We start from the raw sequence: 18571 nt of genomic DNA, 5'->3' as shown, positions 1-18571 counted from the left end.
TTGTATCCTGACAAACTGATGTTAAGAACCAGGGCTGCTTTTTCTTGCCTTAAGTGGTGTCTTACCTTCAGTAAAGCACTTAGGCCCGTCCATCGCCCAACCAACCTTCTTTCACTTGCTCCACCACACGAAGGACAAGAAGTGGTTTCATAGGCTGCATCCTTGGTGGGCAGTCAGCTTTTACCTTGCCCGCAGTTAAGAAATACAACTGAATGACCAGCTCTTCATTGGGTACTGCAGTTCCAAGAAAGGTAAAGTTGTCCAGTAGTGCACTCTGTCGATATGGATCATTCTCTGCATCAAGACCTGCTATGCCTTGACCAAGAAAGAACCCCTGTAATGAATCACGGATCAATCCACAGGGCCAAATTGTCAGAATTAGCCTTTTCCAGAAGGGTTCCAGTTGCAGAAATCTGCAAGACCGCTAGATGGGCATTCCTACACTCTTTTGTCAAGCATTACTTCCGGGCTTCTGAAGTGCCATGGGATGGGCACTTCACCAGATCTGTCGTGCAGAACTTTATCAACCCCCCTCCTAAGTGTGGTACGTCTTGTGAATCCATTCTTCAGGTCAGGAATCCGCACGTAGAAGTATCTGTCAGAACAAAAAGTTACTTACCTGCTGTAATCTTTTTGGTGGGTACTCTGTCTACCTACAGTCTTCACTGATCCAGTCCACCTCCCCCTTTGCTAGATGTGTTATTGGAAAAGTTTAATAAGGTTCCAATTCAAGTTTGGAACTGCACTACTCACTGTTGATGCCAGACCAGAACCCCCCCCCCCCCCCCCCCCCCCTTTTAAGGTTTGCAAAAAATTGATGGAAACGAACATTGTTGCATCATATTGAGCCCTCCTTGGTTTTAGTAATGTCACCCAATGTCATTTCTAGCGTCAATACAAAGCTAGCGCACCCCTAGCAGCAACTTGACATTTGATGTGTCTGGATCAGGTTTAAACTCGGGAATATTCTACAGATGAGAAATCTATCCCACAGACTAGGGATCTGCAGGTAGATAGATTATTCATCAGAAATATTGTCACCACAGATCAAGTAACTTTTTCTTCACCCTTACAAAGCACTACAGGCACTAGAAACATAACCACTAAACCCTGCCAAGTCCACTTCTCACTTTGAGTCGTTAGAATCTTATTTAGATTTGCTCCCAGCATCTGACGTGTACCTTAAAAGTAGCATGTGTCCCTGCAACTCCTGCTCTCGATCTTGAAGGACCAGGAGTTGTACCTTTTTTGTTAGTGCAGCCAGTAGTCTTTTAGTCTTTTGGATTAATCCTTCAAGCAAATTGAATCAATGGCAACATGGCCAGAGTTGCCAATACCTCTTAGCTCTCTGCTGAACCAAGTGCTTTTGTCTTCATGCTATTCTCTATTATCCAAAACATTTTTTTTCTAATGAAACTGCACATTTCTCACCTTTAAAATGTTCCCCAGGCATCGGACTGCATCTGGAAATTTTCATAGCAGTGCTATCACGCGCTGCTAGTTGGTATCGTGCGGCTCCACTTTGGCTTCGTGTTGCCCAGAAGTGACAGAGAGGAGCCGCACATATGTGCAACCTCTGCTCAGCGACGTTATCTCCTTTCTTTCTGCTCCTTAATATGTGGATCAAGGGCTCTGTTCCCTTGGCCGTTTGACAAACTCTTTCAGCAGTTCTTTTCATTATACAAGGAAATTATGTACTCACTGGAAACTGCAGGGTTTAAACTGTGTTGTGATTGTCGGAAGCAGATGTTGGTGATGCGCCCAATCGAGGCCTGCCTCCTGAGCTTGGTATCAGGGCACCACTCCAAGACATGCAGAGAAAGTGCCTTCATGCACCCCAAAGCGATCCGGGACTGTGTATCAAAACTGTATGTCGACAAGTACCGTAAGAAGTCTCAGACCGTGTGTATGTATTGTTCCGTCTCCAAGTCAAGGGCGAGGACTCGTGCTTGCTCCCAAAGCTGCTCCAGTGATAGGTCTTCTTCAGGGTTGCGGTCGTCTGGTAAGTCAAAGAAAAAATGCAAGAAGTTGGGAGGTGTCAAGGTGCCAACCGATCTTGTTCGTGGTCCAGCTGATTCTTCAACGGATCCTGTTGTACCCGGACTTTCCCGGCCATCGGCAATGCTGCAGCAAGTTGAGGCATTCAAGGTTGCCATGCTGCATATTTTTGACACTCTTCTGGTTCTCTCTGGTCTGTCTTCAGGCCACAAAGATCTACAATTGCCTCCAGTCAGGTAACTGCTGGCGAGTCCACCGTTGGTACTGTCTGAGCCTCTCAGTCACCTCTGGTTCCAAACTGACTCCGGTGCTGGATTCCATTACGATTCCAAAACCCTTGCCGGTTCTCTGTCTTCAGACACCGGTCCTGACGTTGGTGGCGCCAGAGATCAAGCTCCTACTGACTCTGGTGTCGGACCTCAAGCCGAATTCACATTGACCTGGACCGAGGTTTTGCCTTGAATCGACTCCAGCACACCTGGTCCCAGTACACTCTAATTCAGACAAAATTGTTCCTCTTCCGTGAAGCCTTCCTCAGAGGCATCATCACCTTTTTGGGTCAGATTCTGATCAGCTTGACAATGATGACGGAGATGATGTGGGTGATTTACACACACACTGTGATTATGATGACATTTACATGAACATGCAAGAGGCCAATGGGCTGCATACCTTCCCAGATACAGAGTTAGTGTCACTCATTGGACCTCCCAGCGGAGGGAGCAAATCTTTTGCTGTGTTGATTAGATGTGCAGCTGAATATTTGGAACTACAGCTACCCTCATGGAAGTCATATCCATGAGGGTAGGAAGGCACCTGGACTGGCTTCATCTGAGCCGGGACTCCCTTTTATTGAAGCCCTTACTTGACACCCTTAGGATACCTGGTCAAAGCCCTTCTCTTACCTGCCAGTAAACAGACACGTGGCTAGACTCCAAAGGCAGGCACCAGGGGTCCCGGACTTCTTAATCAGCACCTGACTCTTGAGAGTTTGGTGGTTCAAGCTTCTGCCAGCAAAGTTAACTCTAATGCATTTCCATCTACTCTTCTGGACAGGGAGTTGAAAAACATTGAGGCGATTTGTAAAACCTGACGCTCTTCTCTGCTAGCTTGGCATTGGGTTCAGCCAATGTAGTCTGCCTGTTGGGCCTTTATAGACCAAGCACTGCCACCTTTGCAGCAGCCACTTTAGTCCTGCCGTGGCCGTGGCTGGGGATCCAGCGGACATCTCGAAGGTCACCAAGTACAGTGCTCCATTCAGTCATCCGCCCCTGTGACATCAGCTTCCAAGTTGCTTTAGCTTGTCCTTAGTGGCACACTGCCACCCTACCATTCCTTTCCACACACCTCAACTTTCAGAAGAGCTCATTACCAACTTGCTGCAAGAGGTGCAGGCTGTATTGACCAAAGGGGCATCGAGATGGATGCCGCCTCCGAAGTAGGGATGAGTTGCTACTCTTACTACTCCCTCGTGCCGAAGAAGGATGGAAGCCTTTGTTCTGTTTCTAGGTCTTCACCCTTTTTTCAGATCTTCACCCTTTGATTGCCTTCCCCGGGATGGACAAATTCAAAAGGCTCTCTTTGACCCCACGTTCAGATTGCTTTGGATGAAAGCAGCTTGATGGATGCCTTAAACCTGCAGGATTCATATTTTCATGTGTCTGTCCTGTATCCCAGTGGCTCTGGACTGGGCCAGGAGAACGTGGTGCCCAGAACCTCTGGGCATGAGCATTTGTCCTCCGATTAGGCTACCACTGCAAGAAGATCTTATGTTGCAGCAGCAGGGTACAGGGTACTGCACCTGAACCTGCGCAGGCTACACCTCCATGCATGGATATTGAGGCATTTGACTGCATTCGATCTTCCACTAGAGGTTGAAGATGTCATCCTCCTGTCCAGGTGTCCCTCTACAAAGTACATCTACACCTGGGCAAGTTGGTAACTTGCTGTGGAGTATGCCACACAGGCTCCTTAAAAGCCAAACTGTTGGATATGTTACTGTTTGTTTTGTTTCTAGCCCTGCAAGGCCTTGCAGTGGGTACAATAAACGTTTATTTGTTCGTCCTTTCACCCTTTTTGCATTTACCAGACCAACCGTCCTTGTTTAAATCACTTATCTGAAAGAGACACGTAGTGATAGAGTTCTTACCTTAGAATATCCCCAGGCTTCAGACTGGATCCGGAAAGTTTTCATCAGCAGTACCCCTGCGCGTCGGTAGGTGTTGTCGTGCGGCTCCGCGTACGGCGCTGGCCTCGTAGCCGCCTAGATGACCTCATCGGAGCTACTTAGACGCTCCCACGCGCGCTGAGGCCAGTTCTTTCTTTTTCTGCTCCAGCATGCGCAGATCCGAGAGAGAGCGGTACCCCTAGTTAATATTTTAACTTGGTTTCTGAGAACTTGTTTCTCTTATCTTGTCGAATACTTACTCCTGGTGCAGTAGGGATGCCCAGGTTTAAGTCCTGTAGGACCTGCTGTCGGAACATGTCGGTAGCGGACCCACCCGACGTGTGTCTCTTCTGCTTGGGGCACGCCCATGACCCCGAGGCGTGCCCTGATTGTCGGGCCATGGTGCCGAACGCTTTGGGGGAGCGTTCCCGAAAGTTATTCGAGGTCCGGCAATCAGTTCCGCGTGGTGGAGGGGGCGAGCGGTCACTCCCCCGCAGCTTTGATGGAGCCTCCGTTGTTGCCTGCGGCCTACCCGCCCTTTCCAAGCCCGCACGTGACTCCGGACAAAATACAGGCTTTCCTGTCGGCCATGAGCTGTTTATTTGGCCAATCGGGTCCCTCCGGAGCGCCTTTGGGCCCCGTGAACCCATTGGGTGGTTCTGCCCCCTTGCCGCCGCCTTTGGCTCCGGCTACGCAGGCACGGTACCCTACTGCGCCGCCGACTCCGGCCTCGGTGCTGGCTCCGGGTGCCGGGCGCGGCGCCGCTGCTGGCTCCGGGTGTACGGCGCCGGATGTGGCCCCGGACGGCACAGAACCGGGGTTGGTCTATTACCCCCCGGTTCAGTTTCTGGGTGTAGAGTTGATCCCATTCCCCTGGGCACCTTGTCCCCACCGGCCTCTTCAACAACCGGTGGATGAAGGGGAGTACTGGTAGTGGTCTAAAGACCCTCTCGCAGCTCAATGTGAGGATGAGCCAGAATGGGAAGGTGCTACGGAAGTTCCAGTGGATCTGGATTTCTTTCCACAGCCTGGTACACTGTCCCCCTCTTCAGTGGCTACAGAGGAGGTTGGGACTTATCTGTGGTGTTGCGTAGGGCCGCTGAGGCTCTTAACCTCGAGCTCCCTTCTGTGCCTATCAAGACCAATCTCCTGACTGAAGTACTGCAGCCAGCGTCCTCCTCTGCGGAGCCGCTGCTGTCCTTTAACAACGCCCTTACCGACGTCCTGTTGAGCACCTGGAACAAACCCATCAGAGGGGCTTATGTGGATAAGGGTGTGGCGCGCCGCCACCGCCCAGCGCCGGGCGACCCCAGCTTTCTCACACAACACCCGATGCCTTAGAGTCTGGTTGTCCAGGCCTCTGCTTCGCCGAGCGCATTCCCTTCTGCCCCTCCAGGCAAGGATTCTAAGAAACTGGAGCAGTTTGGGAAAAAGATTTTCACTTCTGCCAGTTCAGGGTTGCGGGCGGTGAATACTGCATGCCTGTTGGGCCGCTATTCATATTCTGTGTGGGACACGGTGGCACAGGTGCTGCCTCAGTGCCCTGTGAAAGCTCGAGCGGTGCTCTCCCAAGCCATTACCGAGGGGAGAGATGCTGCTAAATTCACTATCCATTGTTGACTTGACACGGCCGATTCACTCGGCAGGACACTTTCCTCAATGGCGGCGCTCCGCCGTTAAGCTTGGCTCAGAACAACTGGCTTCTCCGGGGATGTTCAGAACACTTTGTTGGACATGCCCTTTGATGGCACACGCCTCTTTGGTGACCAGGCGGATAGCAACCTGGAACGCTTTAAGGACTCTCGGGCTTCGCCCAGTCCTTGGGTCTCGCCACCACGCACACTCCCTCGGGCCTGCTTTTCGCTCCTTTCGAGGTCAGGTTCGAGGCGCCCATTCGCATTCCTTTCAGTCTCGCAGGCCTGCGCAGCCGCAGTCTCAGCGCAGCCGCGGATGTGGGACCCGACGTGGTGGGTCCCGAGGCCAGCGAGCAGGTCAATCCACCACCGCTCCTGCCGCTGCCGCCTCAAACCTTCCTAGTCCAGTGTTTCAGACCCACTGGACGCCAGTGGGCGGCAGGATTCACCATCACATTCCCCACTGGCGCACCATCACTTCGGACAGGTGGGTTCTGCAAATAGTCTGACGGGGCTACTCCCTCTCCTTCGAGTCTACCCATCCAGTCATGCCACCTCAGTACCACCACATGTCGGGGGATCACTTGGCACTTCTCCAGCAGAGAGTTGCGGCCCTCCTGGCCAAGGGGCCCATCGAGCGCGTTCCGACGCCAGAAGTAGGTCGTGGTTGTTACTCCCACCACATCTTGTTTCTAAAGAAGGACAAAGGTCTGCGCCCTATCTTAGACCTCCGGAACGTCAATCGCTTCCACCGGAAGGAGAAGTTCAAGATGCTCACGCTTGCTCAGGTCTTGTCTGCCCTAGATCCGCAAGACTGGCTGGTAGCGTTGGACTTGCAGGATGCTTATTTTCATATCCCCATCCTGCCAGCCCACCGGCGTTACCTACGGTTCATGGTGGGCCACGGGCACTTTCAGTTCACCGTGCTCCCTTTCGGCCTTACCAGCGCCCCTCGGGTGTTCACGAAAGTGATGGCGGTGGTCGCAGCTCATCTGCGCAGATCAGGGGTTTCAGTCTTCCCCTATCTCGACGACTGGCTGTTGAAGGCGGGCTCGCCCCAGGCAGTCGTCTCCCACCTCCAGACTACTGCCGATCTCCTGCATTTGCTGGGGTTTTCCATCAACGTGCCGAAGTCGCACCAGATTCCCTCTCAGAAGCTCCTCTTCATCGGAGCAGTTCTGGATACGGCACAGTTTCGGGTTTTTCCTCCCGAACAGCGAGTCCTGGACATTCGGGTTATGATTACGATCTTTTAGCCCTGGTCCTGGGTTTCGGTCAGGAAGACCCTGAGGCTGCTGGGCCTCATGGCCTCCTGCATCCTGCTGATCTATCATGCCAGATGGCATATGCGGGCTCTGCAGTGGAACCTGAAGTTCCAGTGGACGCAGCATTGGAGAAACCTGTCCGATTACGTCCAGATCTCGGAGGGCACTGCACAGGACTTGCAGTGGTGGCTCACGAACCAGTGTTTGGTCAGTGGCAGATCCCTCTCCCTTCCCCAACCGGAGCACACAGTAGTGACGGACGCGTCCCTCCTGGGATGGGGCGGCCACATGGGAGAGGCGGAGATCAGAGGACTCTGGTCTCCGGCGGAGTCCAAGCTCCATATCAACCTTTTGGAGCTCAGGGCGATCCTACTTGCACTGAAAGCATTCCTTCCCTCTGTCAAGGGGAGAGTAGTGCAGGTGTTCACGGACAAAACCACCGCCATGTGGTACTGCAACAAGCAGGGCGGGGTGGGGCCATGGACCCTATGTCAGGAGGCTCTACGCCTATGGACGTGGCTGGAACGTTAAGGCATTTCCTCGGTGGTTCAACACCTGGCAGGTACCCTGAACGCCAGGGCGGACGAACTCAGCCGCAGGTGCATGTTGGATCACGAATGGCGTCTTCACTCAGAGGTGGCACAAGGTCTCTTTCAGCACTGGGGAGAACCTTGGTTAGATCTATTCGCCACTGAAGAGAACGTTCAATGTCAGCAGTTCTGCGTGTTGGAATTTCCAAGGCAGCACTCACTAGGCAACGCTTTTCGTCACGAGTGGAGTTGCGGTCTGTTGTACGCCTTTCCGCCTATACCACTTCTGCCCAGAGTGCTGAAGAAGGTCAGACGCGACTGGGCCCAAACCACTCTTGTGGCACCGGACTGGTCTTGAAGAGTTTGGTATCCCGAGTTACTCAGTATGAGCGTGGATCCCTGATCCGACTGCCTCTTCGGGAGGATCTACTGTCGCAGCAACAGGGGACGGTCCTCCACCCGAACCTGTCCAGCCTCCACCTCCTTGCGTGGAGATTGAGCGGCGACAACTGATTCCATTTGACTTGCCTCCTGAAGTCTGTAATGTGAATCTGAAAGAAACACGTTAGTTAGATTCCTCACCTTAGAATATCCCCAGGCGTCAGGCTGGATCCGGAAGATTTTTGGTCAGCAATACCCCTTGCGCGTCGCTAGGCGTCGTCTGCGGCTCCGCGTCCGTCGTCGGCGTCGTGCACCGGAATGACGTCGTCGGAGTACTTAGACGCCGCCCTCGCGCGCTGACGTCAGTTCTTCTTTTTTCCGCGCCAGTAAGCGCAGATCCGGGAGAGCTACCCCTTTAGTCAATTTTTGACTAACTTTTTTGATCCTTTTTGATCTTGTCTCGACTCCGGTGCCGGTAGGATGCCTGGTTTTAAAGCCTGTGCTGACTGTAGCCGCTTGATGTCGGTTACGGACCATCACCGCCGGTGCCTTTACTGCTTGGGCCTCGACCACGACGCGGAGTCGTGCTCGGACTGCAAGGCCCTGACCTCGAAGGCTAGACGGGAGCGGTCCCGTAAGCTTCTCGAGATTCGCCACTCGGCTCCGCGCGCCTCTCGATCCCGGTCCAGGAGGAGGTCCAAGGATCGGTCGCGGAGCCGCAGCTGACGTCACCATCGGTCGTCGGGATCCAAGTCTTCGGGTAAGTCGAAGCATTCCAAGAAGTCCAAGAGGCGACACCGCTCTTCGGACACCCCTCGCCGGTCGCGCGACTCGGCCGAGGGTCAGGGTGGTTCCACCCCCGCGGCTCCGGCGGAGCCGCAGGCGCCGCGCACGTCCCCATACCCTCCGGTCCCTGGGACTGACGCGACGCCGGCGGAAGTCAGTGCCTTCCTCTCCGCCATGAGGAACCTGGCTCCGCCGTCGACGCCCGCTGGCGCGCCTTCGGGCCCCGCGGACCCGACTGGGCTGCCTTGCCTGCCGGTGGCTCCGGCCTCGACGCCGCAAGCGCCCGAGGGACCCGTTCCCGAGTCCCCGCCGACGCCGGTCGACCTCGTCACGCCTCCTCCGCCGGCGTCGACACCGGTACCACCCCCGACGCCGACGTCGACTCCGCTCAACGTCGAGCCCCAGTTCAGCCCCACTCCGGGCCCGGTGCCGGTACGGCGTCGATGGACGCCGCGTTCGGCGCCGCTAGAGACACATTATGTCTATCGCCCGGCTCCGTTACTTCCTCCTGTATACCAGGAATCGGATGATGGGGACAACTGGGAGGGATCCGAGGATCCTATGGCCGTTCAGGCTCAATTGTCACAGGACTGGGCAGATGAACTGGGGGAGGCCAGTGGCCTGGTTACCTCTCCAGACACTGGATTCGTCTCTCCTCCGACTGTGGCTTCGGAGGAGGGCGCTGCTTTCTCTGTGGTGCTGCGCAAGGCGGCCGCAGCCCTTGTGCTCGAGCTGCCTGCCGTGGCTGTGAGGACTAACGTCCTTACTGAGGTGCTTCAGTCTGCCGCAAGCTCCACTGAGCCTCTGCTGCAATTCAATGAGGCCCTCATTGACGTTCTGCAGGGCACCTGGTCCAAGCCCTCCACAGTTCCTCCTGTGGACAGGAAAGTCGCCAGGCGCCACCGCCCTGCTCCGGGCGACCCCAGTTTTCTGTCCCAACACCCTACCCCTGAGAGCCTGGTTATCCAGGCCTCTACCTCCCAATCCTCTTTCCCGACCGCCCCGCCGGACCGGGATTCCAAGAGACTGGAACAGTTTGGCAAGAAGCTGTTCTCCTCCCTTAGTTTGGGCCTGCGGTCTTTGAACACCGCTTGTCTCTTGGACCGTTATTCCCACTCTCTGTGGGATGCGGTGGAGGACGTGCTGCCCCTGTGTCCGGAGGAGGTCCGGACACGACTTACCCAGGCTCTGGCCGATGGGAGGGATGCAGCGCGACATGCTATCCTATGTGGGCTTGACACCACGGACTCGCTGGGTAGGGCCATTTCTACCACAGTGGCGCTTAGATGTCACGCCTGGCTGCGGTCCACGTCATTTTTGGGCGATGTCCAGAGCACTCTCATGGACATGCCCTTTGATGCCACTCGCCTTTTTGGCGAGAAAGCGGACAGTGCGCTGAATCGCTTTAAGGACTCCCGGGCTACGGCCAAGTCCATGGGCCTCTCGGCCCCGCGGTCGCAAACTTCCGCCTTTCGCCCCTTTCGTGGCCAAGGAAGGGGTGCCTCCTCACGTGCGCCTAGCCACCAGCCGCAGAACCAACCTGCGCGCGGACGTGGTTTCCGCCGAGGCGGTTCTGGAGGACGACGAGGTCAGCCCACATCCACCCCGGCAGCATCCGCCTCACAGCCTTCCTAGTCCGAGCTTTCAGGCCCATTCCACGCCAGTGGGCGGCAGAGTTCGCCATCACCTGCTCCACTGGCGGTCCATCACATCGGACAGGTGGGTGCTGCAAATCGTCCGAAGGGGCTACTCCCTCCCCTTCGAGACGACCCCTCCAGCCATGCCACCGCAGCACCACCGTATCTCGGGGGATCATTTGAATCTTCTCCACGAGGAAGTTTCGGCCCTCTTGGCCAAGGGGGCCGTCGAGCGCGTTCCGAGCCCGGAAGTAGGTCGTGGTTGTTATTCCCACTACTTTCTGGTTCCCAAGAAGGGCAAAGGGGGCCTACGCCCTATCTTGGACCTCCGGAACGTCAATGCCTTCCTCCGGAAGGAAAGGTTCAAGATGTTAACTTTGGCTCAGGTTGTAGCTGCCCTAGACCCCGGAGACTGGATGGTAGCGTGGGACTTGCAGGACGCATATTTCCACATCCCCGTCCTGCCGGCCCACCGGCGTTACCTGCGGTTCACGGTGGGCCAAGAGCACTTTCAGTTTACCGTGCTCCCCTTCTGCCTCACCAGTGCCCCTCGGGTGTTCACGAAAGTGATGGCGGTGGTCGCAGCTCATCTGCGCAGATCAGGGGTTCCAGTCTTCCCCTATCTCGACGACTGGTTGTTGAAGGCGGGCTCGCCCCCGACAGTCGTCTCCCACCTCCAGACTACGGCGGATCTCCTGCATTTGTTGGGATTTTAAATCAACGTGCCGAAGTCACACTTGAGTCCCTCTAAGAAGCTCCTCTTCATCGGAGCAGTTCTCGATTCGGCGCAGTTCAGGGTCTATCCACCGGAACAGCGGGTCCGGGATATTCAGGCCCTGATTCCCATCTTTCGGCCTCTATCCTGGGTTTCGGTCAGGCTAGTGTTGCGGCTTCTGGGGCTGATGGCCTCCTGCATCCTACTAGTGCATCACGCCAGGCGGCGCATGCGGGCTCTGCAGTGGGACCTGAAGTTTCAGTGGGCCGAGCATCACGGCAACCTGTCCGACCATGTCTTGATCTCGGAGGGCACTGCACAGCAGTTGCAGTGGTGGCTCACGGACCGCGATTGGGTCATGGGCAGAAGCCTCTCCCTTCCCCAACCGGAGCATGTCGTAGTGACGGATGCGTCCCTCCTGGGATGGGGTGGCCATATGGGAGAGGCGGAGATCAGAGGCCTCTGGTCTCCTGCGGAGTCTCGTCTCCACATCAACCTGTTGGAGTTGAGAGCGATCCGGCTTGCACTGAAAGCCTTCCTTCCCTCTGTCAGGGGAAGTGTCGTGCAGGTGTTCACGGACAACACCACCGCCATGTGGTATTGCAACAAACAGGGCGGGGTGGGGTCGTGGACCCTTTGTCAGGAGGCTCTGCACCTCAGGACTTGGCTGGAACACCAGGGCGTCACCCTAGTGGTTCAACATCTGGCGGACTCTCTGAACGCCAGAGCAGACGAACTCAGCCGCCGGTGCATGATGGATCACGAATGGCGTCTGAACTCCGAAGTGGCGCAAGGTCTCTTTCAGCAGTGGGGAGAGCCTTGGTTAGATCTATTCACCACCGAAGAGAACGCGCAATGTCAGCAGTTCTGCGCGTTGGAATTTCCAAGGCGGCACTCGCTCGGCGACGCTTTTCGTCACGAGTGGAGTTGCGGTCTGTTGTACGCCTTTCCGCCTATACCACTTCTGCCCAGAGTGCTGAAGAAGATCAGGCACGACCGGGCCCAAGTCATCTTGGTGGCTCCGGATTGGGCACGAAGGTACTGGTATCCCGAGCTACTCAGTATGTTGACCGATCCTCCGATGCGTCTGCCCCTTCGGGAGGATCTTCTGTCGCAGCAGCAGGGGACGGTCCTCCACCCGAACCTGTCCAGCCTCCACCTCCATGCGTGGAGATTGAGCGGCGGCAGTTGATGCCATTTGACTTGCCTCCTGAAGTCTGTGATATCATTCTGGCAGCCAGGCGTCCCTCCACAAAGACGGTATACGCCTGCCGATGGAACAAATTTGTGGCATGGTGCACAGCAAAGGCTGTGGATCCCCTTTCCGCCCCTCTTTCTGAGGTTCTCCTCTTTCTTCTTTCTTTGGCCCGGCAGGGCTCTGCCCTGGGCACCCTGAAAGGTTATCTTGCTGCCATCTCTGCCTTCTTGCGGCTTCCTGATCAGCCTTCTCTTTTCAAGTCCCCTGTAGTTGCACGCTTTCTGAAAGGCATTACTCACACGTTCCCTCCTGTCCCTTTTGTAATGCCTCAGTGGGACTTGAATCTTGTTCTCACATTTCTAATGTGCGCTCCCTTTGAGCCTCTTCATAATTGTCCTCTTCGTCTGCTGACGCTTAAGACTGCTTTTCTGGTAGCCATCACCTCGGCTAGACGGGTGAGTGAGCTCCAGGCTTTATCTTCAAAGCCTCCTTTTCTCTCTGTTCATCCGGACAAGGTTGTCCTTCGGCCTCGTCCCTCCTTTCTTCCGAAAGTGGTGACTCCATTTCATCTTGGGCTCCACCGTCTGGACCCAAAACGTGCGCTCTCCTTTTATTTGGACCGCACAAAGCAGTTCCGGGTGGACGACCAGCTTTTCGTTGGATACGTGGGTGCTAAGAAGGGGAAAGCTGTGCACAAACGGACCATCTCTCGGTGGGTCGTTTTGTGCATCAAAATCTGTTACTCTTGGAGGCGAGTTCATGCGGTGATGGGGGAGGTGACGGGCATTGCTATGCAGCCGGAAGCGCGGTGTTGTCTCCTGAATGTCTGGGGGCCCACTGACCATGATGAGGCACAGACCCAGTGGGTGACCCTGGGTAACATGGTTGCTAAGAGGGACATCGCGCGCTTGTGGGGTTCCGGGGGGCCCCCCACGTTAACTGCGTGGAAAGAAAATATGGACTGGAGTATGCTCAGGGAGAAGACAGTATATTGCGCCAGAGGCCGCCCTCGCAAGTGGCATGCCATCTGGGGGCGGTGGAATCAATACAGGGGGGGAATATGTCTTGCCCCTGATCTGGATCCCCCCGAGGAACAGCTTTCTTCTTGACCTTCTTTCCAGCTCAGTATGCAGATGTGATGGTTAATTGACTTCTTGGGCCTCTGCTTTTCCCCCTTTTTCCTCTTATCATAGTACTGTGACCGTTAGACGATTGGGGTCCGGCTCCCCCTGAGGGGCTACCACCGTGGGCATTCAGTGTTGTTGCCTTGCTGGGGTTTGTTGTGTGTTTGTAATTATTAAAAATGGAACCTTCTCACTGCTCCTTCAATGTACTGTGGACGATTCTTTGTACTCTCCTATCGAAGCTGCCGAACCTCCGGGTTGTCGGCTGAATAGCTGTGTCCAGATTCTTGAAGAAATAAAGGTTTTAAAAAAAAAAAAAAAAAAAAAAAAAATCTGTTACTCCTTGGCAAAAAAGGAACCTCCTGTTGGGCTGCGCGCCCATTCTACTCGGGCCACAGCGGCTACTACTGCTTTGGGACGGGGTGTCCCTTTGCAGGACATCTGTCAGGCGGCAACGTGGGCTTCGCTACACACGTTTGCCAGGCATTATTGCCTTGACAGCCAAGTCAGGAGGGATGGCTTCTTTGGCCGTTCTGTCCTCCAGGACTTTCTGGTGTGATCTTGGTTTGCAGACCCACCACCGGGGATGGTATTGCTTGGGTATCTATTCTAAGGTGAGGAATCTAACTAACGTGTTTCTTTCAGATGAACAAGTTACTTACCTTCGGTAACGATGTATCTGTAAGAAACATTAGTTAGTTAGATTCCTCACCGACCCACCCATCCTCCCCGTTCTGCGAACTGACATCTAGGGTTAAGGTTATCCTTTTCAGGTCCCTAGATTTTATTTTTGGCACCAGTGTCGGTCTTTGCATGGCTCTGCGTTCCTGGCGCGGAAAGCTATGTACAAGAACTGACGTCAGCGCGCGAGGGCGGCGTCTAAGTACTCCGACGTCATTCCGGCGCACGGCGCCGACGACGGACGCGGAGCCGCAGACGACGCCTAGCGACGCGCAAGGGGTATTGCTGACGAAAAATCTTCCGCATCCAGCCTGACGCCTGGGGATATTCTAAGGTGAGGAATCTAACTAACTAATGTTTCTTACAGATACATCGTTTCCGAAGGTAAGTATCTTGTTCTTCTGGTAGCCAGGCGTCCCTCCACTAAAACGGTATACGCCTGTCGGTGGAAAACATTTGTGGCATGGTGCACAGTGAAAGCTGTAGATCCTCTTTCTGCCCCTCTTTCTGAGGTCCTATTGTTCCTTCTCTCTTTGGCCCAGTAGGGCTCTGCTCTGGGCACTATCAAGGGCTACCTTTCTGCTCTTTCAGCCTTTCTTAGGCTGCCTGATCATCCCTCTCTTTTCAAGTCCCCAGTTGTCAATAGATTTCTCAAAGGCATTACTCACCTTTTCCCTCCTATTCCTTTTGTGATGCCTCAATGGGACTTGAGGCCTAGTTTTGGACCTTCTGTCTCTATATGGCTGGTTGCTTCGCAGGGCTGGAGAATCGGACGCTCATTACGCTCTACGGCCTCCCCTCCTATTTTGCGTACCCCCTGCGAGGGAAGTTGTAGCGAGACTGTCGCATGGTTTTTCTTTCTGTGTTTGAGTATCAATAAAAAAACATCTTTAAAAAAAAAAAAAAACTGTCCTAAGCCTATTGCATCGCATAGCAGCAGACTGTCTTCCAGTGGGGGCGCCAAGCCTTTGTGAAGTCATGCCCAAGCTTGTATTGGAGGTGTTGCCTTGCATTCTGGGCCCAGTAGTTCGGAGGCCGGATGCTCAAAGTGTTGGCTGTCCTTTAAAACGAACCGCATCTGGTTGTAGTACGTTCCACTGGGTAATGGAGAAAATCTAAAATCTTCCTAAAGTGGAAACACGGAGAACAAAGCTCTCAATTGAGATGCTCAGAGCTGTAATGTTGGTGCCGTTCGTACCAGAGTAGCATTTACTAAGGATTTACAGGTAAGGTAGCCATATCCAATTGGGTACAGCCAATTCGAAATACTCTTCAGGGAAGGGACACTGGCCCTGAGGTCTGGTAATCAGGCCTCTGTGCACTCTCCGAAAAACCAGCAGCATGTTTTGAAAAACATGGGGGCAGTAACCACACAAAATAAAGGCATTTCCTTACACAGGTACTTTCAGTTAATCCTCCTTACAGTTCATTCTTCCCAGACAAGCTGGTTCTTAGAACTCAAGCATACTTTTTGCCAAAGGTTGTCACACCTTTTCACTTCCGGCATAACCTCACCCTGCCTACCTTTTTAACTCTCCTCATTATTCTAAAGCAGTGGAGAGACTCTACCGCCTGGATCCAAAAAGGACGTGATTGTTCTATGTTGATCGTACAAAAGAATTCCAGGTGAACGATTGTTGTTCAGTTTTCAGGGTCAAAGGAAGGGAAGGCAATTCAGAAGAGAACCATCTCTCTATGGATAATCCTCTGCATTAACATCTGCTATGCAATGGCATAGAAACACCCCCGGAGGGCTTTAGAGTTCATTCCACCAGAGCTACAGCTGTGACCACTGCATTGGCTAGAGAAATCCCGCTCCTGGACATCTGTCAGTCAGCTGCCTTGGCATCAATGCATACGTTCGCCAAACACTACTGCCTCAACAGTTGGGTCCAGCGAGATGGGCATTTTGCACGTACGGTCCTCCAAGGCTTCTTAGTTTAAACCAATCCACAGAACCACCTCCAGTGCGAGATTGCTTCGGTAAGTATTCTAAGGTAAGGAATCTGCGTCTAGAAGTCTCTATCAGATGAACAAGTTACTTACCTTCGGTAGCGCTTTTTCTGGTAGAGACTCTATATCTATCTATCAGGGCCAAGATGTAGGAGCAAGGAAAGCTACCTTTATGGTAATCCTGCCAATCATAGTTGGCAAGTTCTTTCTCATTATCTCTTCCCCAAATTCAACTCCATGGCCATCGGGTGAATGTTCGAGTTTTTGACAATAAATATAGTTGACAGTGTTGGGTATCTGATAAATGTAAGTGTAACTCTTTAACAGGGGTTTGAAATGGTAATCAGTTGTGAAATGTCAGGTGCGCACTGTTTAATATTCCCTTAATATTGTTAATATCGCATTGCATAGCATTCCCATTAATAGCTCTTGAACAGTCAATGATGGACTAAGGAGAAAAGATTGAAATTATGTTATGCTGCTGTGTTCGCCACAGCATTTATCAGCATGGTATTTAAATGTTCCTCCTTCTTACTGTAATGTGTTGAGTGTGTACCATTACATTCATTATAGTAGTCTGACATTTTTCTGATTATGTATAGTTTGGTAGCACCTGTGTCTGTTTATCTTTGTGATCAGTAGATGTTGTTTTATTGTCGACTTGCATCTAATCTTCAGTCACCTACATTGATGCTTGACTTCTATCCAAGTAGTGGTCATACATTATGGCCTACACTAAACTGCTGCAAATGCAAAGCAATATGTTCATACAATTCAGTTTTTGATAGTAGATTGTCCATGCGGTAGAATGTTCTCCTACCGATCAGTCCTTTGCGTTGATTCCTTAGTCAGCATTTTGAATCTGGTAAAGTGCAGCCACAACCTTAATGGTGGCTGGTAAATTGAACAGGGTCCTAAGGATTGAAAGAGTCTACATCACTTTGCTGCACAACACTATGCATCTACCAGTAATGTTGCTTATGTATAAGTGACTGGGCATGTAATTATTCTGTTCTTGTTATTTTATAGGACTGTTGCTTTAGCAGTCATCTTCAGAATTTTCTACTTTTGTTATGCACTCCTTCCTTTGTTGCCGTCATACAAAACCTTTGCAAGAGGATGTTTGCTGCACTCAGTAGATTGGAATGTAATGAATATTTTCATAATTAGAAATTTACCTCCAGTACCCGTGGTTCCTGATGCAACATATTTAGGGGTTAAAATTACTGCCCAAGTTGATAATATTCCTGATTTAAATTTACTTCCGGTTATTGATTCAGTTAATCTTAAATTGAAAAGATTGGATAACCTACACCTCTCACTCTTTGGGCGATGCAATGTCCTGAAGATGATGGTCCTCCCAAAGTTTTTATACTTATTTCGCACTATTCCATTGGAGCTATCACACCAAAGCATGGTGAGGGCTGAAAGAATCTGTATAAGATTTCTCTGGGGGTATCGTCGCCCCCGTAGGGCAGCAAAATGGATGTGTCTCTCTAGGGAGCGTGGGGGATGGTCAGTCCCTAATCTCCTATTGTATTATTGGTCAGCTATGCTTCAATATATGGGGTTGCCATTGCTGGGAGATAGGGCGGAGGTACCGATCTGTTGTAGACCTACTATTTTTGAATTGGGTCTTGGCGAGACTGCCAAGGGTGTCCTTCTGCGAATCTTGGAGCCGAGCTATTACAAAAAAACAAAATTTAAGGTTATCTGGGCTATGTTTTCAATCTGGCGTAAAATTCGCCATAAATGTGCAATTCCAAATATAAATTTCTGTACCCCGCTCTCGGCTGTCCGATTATTGCCAGCTATTTTTCAAGATCAGGTTGTCTACAGGTGGCAGTCGTTAGGGCTGGTGGTAATTGGTGACTTGAGCTTGGATGGACAAATGGCCCCCTTCTCTTTTTTGAAGGGGCAGTACTCTCTTAAAACTCATGATTTTTTTAAATATTTACAGATCAGGAGCTTTATAGTTAAAAAACAGCACCATATGCCAAGTCTTTTTGCTAAAAGTACTTTATTTGAAATGATCCGAAGAAGGGCTAGAATTGGATGTTTGTATCAATATTTGATATCTAACCTCCCTGATGATTTGGTATTACAAAATATTAAGTGGGAGGGTAAACTTGGTAAAGTTGGACTGGATATCAGCTTGTCATTGGAGTTAGCAAACTATGCCCTAATTCCTGGGAGCCTCCGTACTCAGAGCTACATGGCACTATTCGATCTGTATTACACTCCGGCCAAAATCTCAAAATGGGGAGGCTGCAAGGGTAATTCTTGTGCTAGGTGTGGGCTTCAGGCGGCCAATGATACCCACATGTTTTATTTTTGTCCAAAGCTAGCGGGCTTTCTATCTGATGTTGAGCATTTCATTAATGCTAGCTTAAGCATTCCCCTTAATATTTCTTTAGAGATGGTGATGCTTGGTTGTGATTCAGCTGAAAGGACAAGACATCTGTCAGCTTTTCTGTTTATAACAATGTCTTTAATCCGGCT

The 18571-nt window shown here is 52.2% G+C and overlaps 1 protein-coding gene across 2 annotated transcripts in view; it reads left to right on the top strand.

Annotated features, from left to right (window-relative positions):
* The window catches only part of INO80 (INO80 complex ATPase subunit), a 670892-nt gene that overhangs the window by 524989 nt on the left and 127332 nt on the right, over window positions 1-18571 (top strand). The window lies entirely within an intron of this gene.

This window comes from Triturus cristatus, chromosome 9, assembly GCF_964204655.1.
Source record: "Triturus cristatus chromosome 9, aTriCri1.1, whole genome shotgun sequence".
NCBI classification, from domain to species: domain Eukaryota; kingdom Metazoa; phylum Chordata; class Amphibia; order Caudata; family Salamandridae; genus Triturus; species Triturus cristatus.
The sequence above is the reverse complement of the archived record's forward strand: the minus strand, read 5'-3'. Positions and strand labels throughout refer to the sequence as shown.